Source organism: Trematomus bernacchii, unplaced genomic scaffold, assembly GCF_902827165.1.
Source record: "Trematomus bernacchii unplaced genomic scaffold, fTreBer1.1, whole genome shotgun sequence".
Taxonomy (NCBI): Eukaryota; Metazoa; Chordata; class Actinopteri; order Perciformes; family Nototheniidae; genus Trematomus; species Trematomus bernacchii.
This window is the reverse complement of record NW_022987775.1, coordinates 112,034-122,500: the sequence shown is the minus strand read 5'-3', so window position 1 is coordinate 122,500 and position 10,467 is coordinate 112,034.

Genomic DNA, 10,467 nt, shown 5'->3' with positions numbered 1-10,467 from the left:
GGTCTGCAGAGAGAATGGGTCTGCAGAGAGAGTGGGTCTGCAGAGAGAATGGGTCTGCAGAGAGAATGGGTCTGCAGAGAGAATGGGTCTGCAGAGAGAGTGGGTCTGCAGAGAGAATGGGTCTGCAGAGAGAATGGGTCTGCAGAGAGAATGGGTCTGCAGAGAGAGTGGGTCTGCAGAGAGAATGGGTCTGCTGAGAGAATGGGTCTGCGGAGAGAATGGGTCTGCGGAGAGAGTGGGTCTGCGGAGAGAATGGGTCTGCGGAGAGAATGGGTCTGCGGAGAGAATGGGTCTGCTGAGAGAATGGGTCTGCGGAGAGAGTGGGTCTGCGGAGAGAATGGGTCTGCGGAGAGAGTGGGTCTGCGGAGAGAGTGGGTCTGCGGAGAGAATGGGTCTGCGGAGAGAATGGGTCTGCAGAGAGGATGGTCTGTAGAGAGAATGGGTCTGCAGAGAGAATGGGTCTGCAGAGAGGATGGGTCTGTAGAGAGAATGGGTCTGTAGAGAGAGTGGGTCTGAAGAGAGAATGGGTCTGCAGAGAGAATGGGTCTGCAGAGAGGATGGGTCTGTAGAGAGGATGGGTCTGCGGAGAGAATGGGTCTGCGGAGAGAATGGGTCTGCGGAGAGAATGGGTCTGCGGAGAGCATTTCTCCGCGATCCCAACTTAGTAGCCCGAAAAACGTTTACCCATTTCAACAGTCGTGGTAGATACCTTGTTTGTTTTAAACATCATAAATACACGAACAACAATGAATACTTACAGGTTGTGTACCCGAACTCCCGCTGGTCCAAACAAAGTAGGAACAGCATCGTTCTTCAGTACGCTCTGCATATCCACCATGAGTCCTGAAAGGTTTGGGAAGCTTTGTTTCGTGAAAGGCTGGCAGAGGGTGTGACCTCTGGGTATCCCCACGTCAGAGTACCCAGGAAGTAAATGAGAAATCTCCAACGAGGCGTTGTGTTAGAGTTTTACTCGCTACAGGGTGTACTTTGAGAGTTTGTGACTCTGCACACCGTTCACATGCAGAAAAACCTTCATAACACAAGGGGACGGGTGATAACCAGAAAAGCATGACATGAGACCTTTAAGACATGGTTGTACTGTTGGGTGGATAAAGATGGACCTAAAAGATGGACCTGTGTGTTTTTCAGGTCTGATGAGACGTCACTGAAGATGGAGACGGACGAGCTGCTGAGTTTGAACGATTCACCGCAGCTGATCCATCTCTCTCCTCCTCACTGAGACACCACTTTGTGATTCTCCCACACAGCACTTTCTGAAATCTAACTGTAGTGTATCCAGCAGGAGAGCACCAGAGGAGGGGTCGCTCTCCCAGGACGGACAGATGTGCAATAGATACTATAAGAAAATACACTTTCCTGGCTCCCATTCGTATCAGAACATCAAACACATCGTCCAAACTGAAAACCCACATGTTTAGTTTGAAGCATTCATTTCAACATAAATACAAATACATTGATGCACTTTAGCCCACAATAATGCACAAGCACTTAGAATGGTTCGGCTTGTTGGAAGCAAACATGTCTGCATTTTTCTTTTGTGTTTGTGTCTTTGTGGTTTATTGATCTAACTTCAGTCGCCTTGGAGGTTTGAGGGAATTCATCTGCACCTCATCAGGACCTGAAAGTCTCTGACATTGCTCTGCCGAATGTGTTCTTAGAGTTTTATACTTTGACGCATCAATAATTATAATCAGACGCGTAAGGAGGGGTACATTTCATTCAGATGCTAAACCTTACGGGCGTCCTTTCCTTTAATATCATTATCTTTTATAAATCAGATCTTGAGGCGGTTTGCAGAGTTTGTGATTCTATCAGCGTTAGCGATCCCTTCTTTATGAATTCACCCGTCGGTGTTTTCTGTCTCTGTCTCCTTTCCTCTTTCTGTCTCCTTTCCTCTTCCTGACTCCTTTCCTCTTTCTGTCTCCTTTCCTCTTTCTGTCTCCTTTCCTCTTCCTGTCTCCTTTCCTCTTCCTGTCTCCTTTCCTCTTCCTGTCTCCTTTCCTCTTCCTGTCTCCTTTCCTCTTCCTGTCTCCTTTCCTCTTCCTGTCTCCTTTCCTCTTCCTGACTCTCCTGCAGTTAATTTCCCCCTGCAGCTAAAATGTTTTTTCCTCATTTGCATTTCAAGCCTCTGAGCTCATTTCACTAAAACACACTCTGTAAATCCAGGAAAGTCAGATTTTACTGCTCTGTGCTGCCAATAAAACATCGACCTGCAGACGTTTTACTACAGGACACACTGACAGGTCTCTCTCTCTCTCTCTCTCTCTCTCTCTCTCTCTCTCTCTCTCTCTCTCTCTCTCTCTCTCTCTCTCTCTCTCTCTCTCTCTCTCTCTCTCATTCTACCTCATGCTCTCTCCATTCAGCTTTAACACAATATTGAATGATCAATATAATTGACTGTCTCTCTGCAGGAGCTCCATCTCGATATTGACGCCTCAGTGTGATTTACACATGGAGGAAATGAAGGCTGCAGACTTAAGAGCACTGGTGACTGATGCAGGTTTGAAATAAAGGTGAGAGATTGAAGCGTTTCATTACCTCCAATAACTGAACACCTGTAAATCTGCACCTGACGTATAAAAAAAACCTTTTAAATCAGGTTCATGCAGCCGGTAGTTATGCACCCCGTTTCTGCAGCTGGCAGAGCAACCCCCATGAACACACACACACAAACACACACACACACACACCAACACACACACACACACACACACACACACACAACACACACGCCTCGAGGCAGTAATCTCAGAGGTCAGTCTGATGTCATCACTGACATGGAGGATCACAACATAACTCACATCAACACCGACACACACCGAGTGTTTACTGCTGCAGGCTGCTAATGCAATCTGTGAGTGTGTGTGTGTGTGTGTGTGTGTGTGTGTGTGTGTGTGTGTGTGTGTGTGTGTGTGTGTGTGTGTGTGTGTGTGTGTGTGTGTGTGTGTGTGTGTGTGTGTGTGTGTCTGAGAGAGTGTGTCAGCTGTAACGTGTTCTCATGGAAACAGAAATACCACTATCTTTGCTGTGATTGGTCAACCGCTTAGAGATGTCCCGCCCACTAAGCCTATCACGTACAATGTGTCGGGGCGCTAGCCAATAGTAGCGTGTGTGTTACTTAGTGATGTCACTATGTAACACTATGACCTTTTCCATTCACAGAACAATTAAAGAACACACTACAGGAAAGAGACCCGAAAAAGCCGAATAGGGCCTCTTCAATGAACGTTAAAAAACATCCGTAATCATAAAAATGCCAATATCTGGACATATATGGCTGTCACAGTAAATAGCTTGTCTGTCTGTGTGTGTGTGTTGTGTGGTGTGTGTGTGTGTGTGTGTGTGTGTGTGTGTGTGTGTGTGTGTGTGTGTGTCTGTTGTCTGTCTGTCTGTCTGTCTGTCTGTGTATGTCTGTCTGTCTGTCTGTCTGTCTGTATGTGATTATAATGAACACAGAATAATAAAATTGGACCCGCTGGGTGAATAAAAAATGAATGATATTCCTCCTCCTTCTCCCCTCAGGTGAGAACAGGCTTAATTAAACGGTTCGTGGTCATAGTGTGTGTGTGTGTGTGTCTGTGTGTGTGTGTGTGTGTGTGGTGTGTGTGTGTGTGTGTGTGGTGTGTGTGTGTGTGTGTGTGTGTGGTGTGTGTGTGTGTGTGTGTGTGTGTGTGTGTGTGTGTGTGTGTGTGTGTGTGTGTTAATCCTGCATGCTGTATTAAACACTGCCATCTCACACACATTTAATTGTCACTGCAGGCACTCAGAGGGAAAACTCACATTTTTATCCTGAACACACACACACACACACACACACACACACACACACCCTCTTTCATTCTCTCTTTGTCTTAGTGTCTTAGTAATTGTCATTTAGGCATATTGAATATAATTATTTATAATGAGTTTTAGTACAGCTTGTTAGCTTAGCTTAGCATAATGAATAGAAAGTAATACAAACAGCTAGCCTGGCTCTGTGTGCTGTATCTGCAGCAGTTAATATTAAAGTGCTCAGATCATTATCATAATGTTTGGGGGATTATAAGACAATGGGCCCCTGGACACAGACATGCAAAATACCCTCCACCTCTCCAAGAGCCAGACACACACACACAAAAAAACAAAAAAAAACAAACACACACCAAACAAATGTTGATTTGTGTGTATGTGGTGGTTGTGTGTCTCTGTGTGGTCGTTGTATGTGTGGTGGTGTGTGTATATGTGTGGTGGTGTGTGATATGTTGTGGTGGTGTGTGTATATGTGGTGGTGTGTGTATATGTGTGGTGGTTGTGTGTATATGTGTGGTGGTTGTGTGTATCTTTGTGTGGTGTGGTGTATATGTGTGGTGGTTGTGTGTATATGGTGGTGGTTGTGTATTGTGTGGTGGTTGTGTGGTATATGTGTGGTGGTTGTGTGTATAGTGTGGTGGTTGTGTGTCTCTGTGTGGTGGTTGTGTGTCTCTGTGGGTTGTGTGTGTCTTTGTGGTCGTTGTCTCTGTGTGGTGGTTGTGTGTCTTTTTGTGGTGGTTGTGGTTGTGTGTCTGTGTGTGGTGGTTGTTGTGATGTGTGTGGTTGTGATGTGTGTGTGTGGTTGTGTGTATATTTGTGGTAGTTGTATATGTGTGGTGGTTGTGGTGTATTTGTGGTGGTTGTGGTGTGTGTATATGTGTGGTGGTTGTGGTATATGTGTGGTGGTTGTGTGTATATGTGTGGTAGTTGTATATGTGTGGTGGTTGTGTGTATATGGGTGGTGTTGTGTGTCTATGTGTGGTAGTTGTATAGTGTGGTGGTGGTGTGTATCTGTGTGGTGGTTGTTGTGTCTATGTGTGGTGGTTGTGTGATAGGTGTGGTGGTTGTGTGTATATGTGTGGTAGTTGTATATGTGTGTGGTTGTGTGTATTGTGTGGTGGTGTGTGTATTGTGTGGTAGTTGTATATGTGTGGGGTTGTGTGTATATGTGTGGTGGTTGTGTGTCTGTGTGGTGGTGTTGGGTATATGTGTGGTGGTTGGTGTATATGTGTGGTCGTGATATGTGTGGTGGTTGTGTGTATATGTGTGTGTGGTGGTGTTGTGTGTATATGTGTGGTTGGTTGTGTGTATATGGGTGGTGGTGTGGTATATGTGTGGTAGTTTGTATATGTGTGGTGGTTGTGGTGTGTATATGTGTGGTGGTTGTGTGTATCTGTGTGGTGGTTGGTGTGTATATGGTGGTGGTTGTGTATATGTGTGGTGGTTGTGTGTATATGTGTGGTGGTTGTGTGTATATGTGTGGTAGTTGTAATATGTGTGGTGGTGTGTGTCTATTGTGGTGGTTGTGTGTCTCTGTGTGGTCGTTGTCTCTGTGTGGTGGTTGTGTGTCTCTGTGTGGTGGTTGTGTGTATCTGTGTGGTGGTTGTGTGTATATGTGTGGTGGTTGGTGTATATGTGTGGTGTTGTGTATGTGTGGTGTTGTGTGTATATGTGTGGGGGTTGGTGTATATGTGTGGTGGTTGTGTATGTGTGGTGGTTGTGGTATATGTGGGTGGTGTGTGTATATGTGTGGTGGTTGTGTGTATATGTGTGGTGGTGGTGTATGTGTGGTGGTTGTGTATATGTGTGGTGGTTGTGTGTATATTTGTGGTGGTTGTGTGTATATGTGTGTGGTGGTTGTGTGTATATGTGTGGTGGTTGTGTGTGTATAGGTGTGGTGGTTGTGTGTATATGTGTGGTGGTTGTGTGTATATGTGTGGTGGTTGTGTGTATATGTGTGGTGGTTGTGTGTATATGTGTGGTGGTTGTGTGTATATTTGTGGTAGTTGTGTGTATATGTGTGGTGGTGTGTGTGTATAGTGTGGTGGTTGTGTAGATGTGTGGTGGTTGTGTGTATATTTGTGGTAGTTGTGTGTATATGTGTGGTGGTTGTGTGATATGTGTGGTGGTTGTGTGTGTATATGTGTGGTGGTTGTGTGTATATGTGTGGTGGTTGTGTGTATATTTGTGGTAGTTGTGTGTATATGTGGGTAGTGTATATGTGTGGTGGTTGTGTGTATATGTGTGGTGGTTGTGGTCATATGTGTGGTGGTGTGTGTATGTGTGGTGGTTGTTGTGTATATGTGTGGTGGTTGTGTATGTGTGGTGGGTGTGTGTATATGTGTGGTGGTTGTGGTATATGTGTGGTAGTTGTATATGTGTGGTGGTTGTGTGTTATTGTGGTGGTTGTGTGTATCTGTGTGGTAGTTGTATATGTGTGGTGGTTGTGTGATATGTGTGGTGGTTGTGTGTATATGTGTGGTGGTTGGTGTATATGTGTGGTGTTGTGTGATAGGTGTGTGGTGGTTGGTGTATATGTGTGGTGGTTGTGGTATATGTGTGCGGTGGGTGTGTGTATATGTGTGGTGGTTGTGTATATGTGTGGTGGTTGGTGTATATGTGTGGTGGTTGTGTGTATATGTGTGGTGGTTGTGTGTATATGTGTGGTGGTTGTGTGTATATGTGTGGTGGTTGTGTATATGTGTGGTGGTTGTGTGTATATGTGTGGTGGTTGTGTGTATTGTGTGGTGGTTGTGTATATGTGTGGTGGTTGTGTGTATATGTGTGGTGGTTGTGTGTCTACTGTGTGGTGGTTGTGTGTCTCTGTGTGGTGGTTGTGTGTCTCTGTGTGGTGGTTGTGTTATATGTGTGGTGGTGGTGTGTATATGTGTGGTGGTTGGTGTATATGTGTGGTGGTTGTGTGTATCTGTGTGGTGTTGGTTGTATATGTGTGGTGGTTGTGGTATATTTGTGGTGGTTGTGTGTATATGTGTGGTGGTTGTGGTATATGTGTGGGGGTTGGGTGTATAGTGTGGTTGTGTGTGTATAGTGTGGTGGTTGTGTGTATATCGGTGGTGGTTGTGTGTATATGTGTGGTGGTTGTGTGTATATGTGTGGTGGTTGTGTGTATATGTGTGGTGGTTGTGTGTATTGTGGTGGTGGTTGTGGTATATGTGTGGTGGTTGTGTGTCTATTTGTGGTAGTTGTGTGTCTAGTGTGGTGGTTGTGTGTATATGTGTGGTGGTTGTGTGTCTATGTGTGGTGGTTGTGTGTATATTGTGGTAGTTGGTGTATATGTGTGGTGGTTGTGGGTATATGTGTGGTGGTGTGTATATGTGTGGTGGTTGTGTGTATATTGTGGTAGTTGTGTGTATAGGTGGTGGTTGGTGTATTGTGTGGTGGTTGTGTGTATATGTGTGGTGGTTGTGTGTCTATGTGTGGTGGTTTTGTGTAATTTGTGGTAGTTGTGTGTATATGTGTGGTGGTTGTGTGTATTGTGTGGTGGTTGGTGTATCTGTGTGGTGGTTGTGTGTATAGTTGGGTGGTTGGTGTATAGTGTGGTGGTTGTGTGTATATGTGTGGTGGTTGTGTGTGTGTGGTGGTTGTGTGTATGTGTGGTGGTTGTGTGGTATCTGTGTGGTGTGGTGTGTATCTGTGTGGTGGTTGTGTGTATATGTGTGGTGGTTGTGTGTATATGTGTGGTGGTTGTGTGTATATTGTGGTAGTTGTGTGTATATGTGTGGTGGTTGTGTGTATGTGTGGTGGTTTGTGTGTATATGTGGGTGGTTGTGTGTCTATGTGTGGTGGTTGTGTGTATATGTGTGGGGTGTGTATTTGTGGTAGTTGTGTGTATTGTGGTGTGTGGTGGTTGTGTCTCTATGTGTGGTGGTTGTGTGTCTCTGTGTGGTGGTTGTGTGTCTCTGTGTGGTGGTTGTGTGTCTCTGTGTGGTGGTTGTGTGTCTCTTTGTGGTAGTGTGGTATATGTGTGGTGGTTGTGTGTATATGTGTGGTGGTTGTGTGTATATGTGTGGTGGTTGTGGTATATTGTGGTAGTTGTGTGTCTATGTGTGGTGGTTGTGTGTATATGTGTGGTGGTTGTGTGTATATGTGTGGTGGTTGGTGTGTATATTTGTGGTAGTTGTGTGTATCTGTGTGGTGGTTGTGTCTTATGTGTGGTGGTTGTGTGTATGTGTGGTGGTTGTGTTTCTGATATGTGGTGGTTGTGTGTATATGTGGTAGTTGTGTGTATTTGTGTGGTGGTTGTGTGTATATGTGTGGTGGTTGTGTGTATATGTGTGGTGGTTGTGTGTCTATTGTGGTAGTTGTGTGTCATGTGTGGTGGTTGTGTGTATATGTGTGTGGTGGTTGTGTGTCTATGTGTGGTGGTTGTGTGTATGTTGGTTTGTGTGTTCTTGTGGTGGTTGTGTGTTTTTGTGGTGGTTGTGTGTCTCTGTGTGGTGGTTGTGTGTCTGTGTGGTGGTTGTGTGTCTCTGTGTGGTGGTTGTGTGTGTGTGTGGTGGTTGTGTGTCTTTGTGGTGGTTGTGTGTCTCTGTGTGGTGGTTGTGTGTCTCTGTGTGGTGGTTGTGTGTCTCTGTGTGGTGGTTGTGTGTCTCTTTGTGGTGGTTGTGTGTCTCTGTGTGGTGGTTGTGTGTCTCTGTGTGGTGGTTGTGTGTCTCTGTGTGGTGTGTGTGTCTCTGTGTGGTGGTTGTGTGTCTCTGTGTGGTGGTTGTGTGTGTGTGTGGTGGTTGTGTGTCTCTGTGTGGTGGTTGTGTGTCTCTTTGTGGTCGTTGTGTGTCTCTGTGTGGTGGTTGTGTGTCTCTGTGTGGTGGTTGTGTGTCTCTGTGTGGTGGTTGTGTCTCTTTGTGGTCGTTGTGTGTCTCTGTGTGGTGGTTGTGTGTCTCTGTGTGGTGGTTGTGTCTCTGTGTGGTGGTTGTGTGTCTCTGTGTGGTGGTTGTGTGTCTCTTTGTGGTCGTTGTGTGTCTCTGTGTGGTGGTTGTGTGTCTCTTTGTAGTCTTGTAGTATCTCTCTTTGGTTGATTCATATCCCTAATTATTATTTTTTGTGTCATTTTGTGGTCTTTTTTGGTCATTTCTAATTATTTTTTGTTTTGTTTGTGTCTCTTTGTGGTCGTTTTTTGGTCATATTGTGACTTTTTTTGTCTCAAGTTTCTTTATTTTGTAGATGTGTGTCTCTTATTAATGTTTTGGTCTCATTTTGGTCATTTTGTGTTTTCTAACTTGTTCTCTGTCTCGTGTCTTTTGTTCCTTTCGCTCATTCTGTGGTCACTTTGTGTCTCTTGTTTCTCCTGTTGCATCTTCTGCATCAGAATCAGGATCATCTCTGTGGAGCTGATGAGAGTTGAGTTGAGTTCACTGCTGGACTCTGTTTTTACTGTTTGTGGTTTCTACTGTAGCATCTGCTAAACTCATTTACACACACACACACACACACACACACACACACACACACACACACACACACACACACACACACACACACACACACACACACACACACACACACACACACACACACACACACACACACACACACACACACACAGTGACCTCAGCTGTCGGGCTGCTGGTGATTTAATAAAGTAATTTAATGAGAAAACGTTCATGAGCCTCAGATTTACGGTGGGAAGATCATGCTGTGTGATTACTTAGAATGCACCAGGACATGAGCTAAATGATACGATGAAGACATGTGATTAAACCTTCACACACTCTCTTTACTCTCGACTTCATTTTTCTCCTTATATTCTGCAAGTAAGAAAATGTCTCGTTGGACAGGAATCAGTCTTTTTATTTTACAACAGAATTAGTCACAAGTCAGTACTTAGGAGGGGAATCAATCTAAAAATAGTCCCTTGTGGATGGTGTCTTATTTATCCTTAACCATTTATTTTATCTTTCCCATTATACGGGGAGATGTCATTTCCTTCATGCTAGCCCCGGCTTCCAAGATGAAATCGAGTCAGTGTTTCACTATTAAGCTTTTATCTAAATGTGAATTTCAATCCTCCTGTTTCATGCACATTTTTAATCTGCACATAAAAAACTTGACGGAGGATTGCATGCGCTGATTGTCTGATTAAATCTTTAAAAGATTACAAAAAAAAGTCTATATTCTTGGCTGAAAAGTTGGTTAAGTTAGATGACTGAAATATGGTCTGACTTTCGCCACCTTTAGCTTAGCGGTGGTGACGTGAAGTCATGTGACCGTGCTGTAGTTCCTCTATAGCCCAACATTAGCCACCTTTAGCTTAGCGGTGGTGAAGTGAAGTCATGTGACCGGGCTGTAGTTCCTTTATAGCCCAAGATTAGCCTCCTTTAGCTTAGCGGTGGAGACGTGAAGTCATGTGACCGTGCTGTAGTTCCTTTATAGCCCAAGATTAGCCGCCTTTAGCTTAGCGGTGGTGACGTGAAGTCATGTGACCGTGCTGTAGTTCCTTTATAGCCCAAGATTAGCCTCCTTTAGCTTAGCGGTGGTGACGTGAAGTCATGTGACCGTGCTGTAGTTCCTTTATAGCCCAACATTAGCCTCCTTTAGCTTAGCGGTGGTGACGTGAAGTCATGTGACCGTGCTTTAGTTCCTCTATAGCCCAACATTAGCCTCCTTTAGCTTAGCGGTGGTGACGTGAAGTCATGTGAC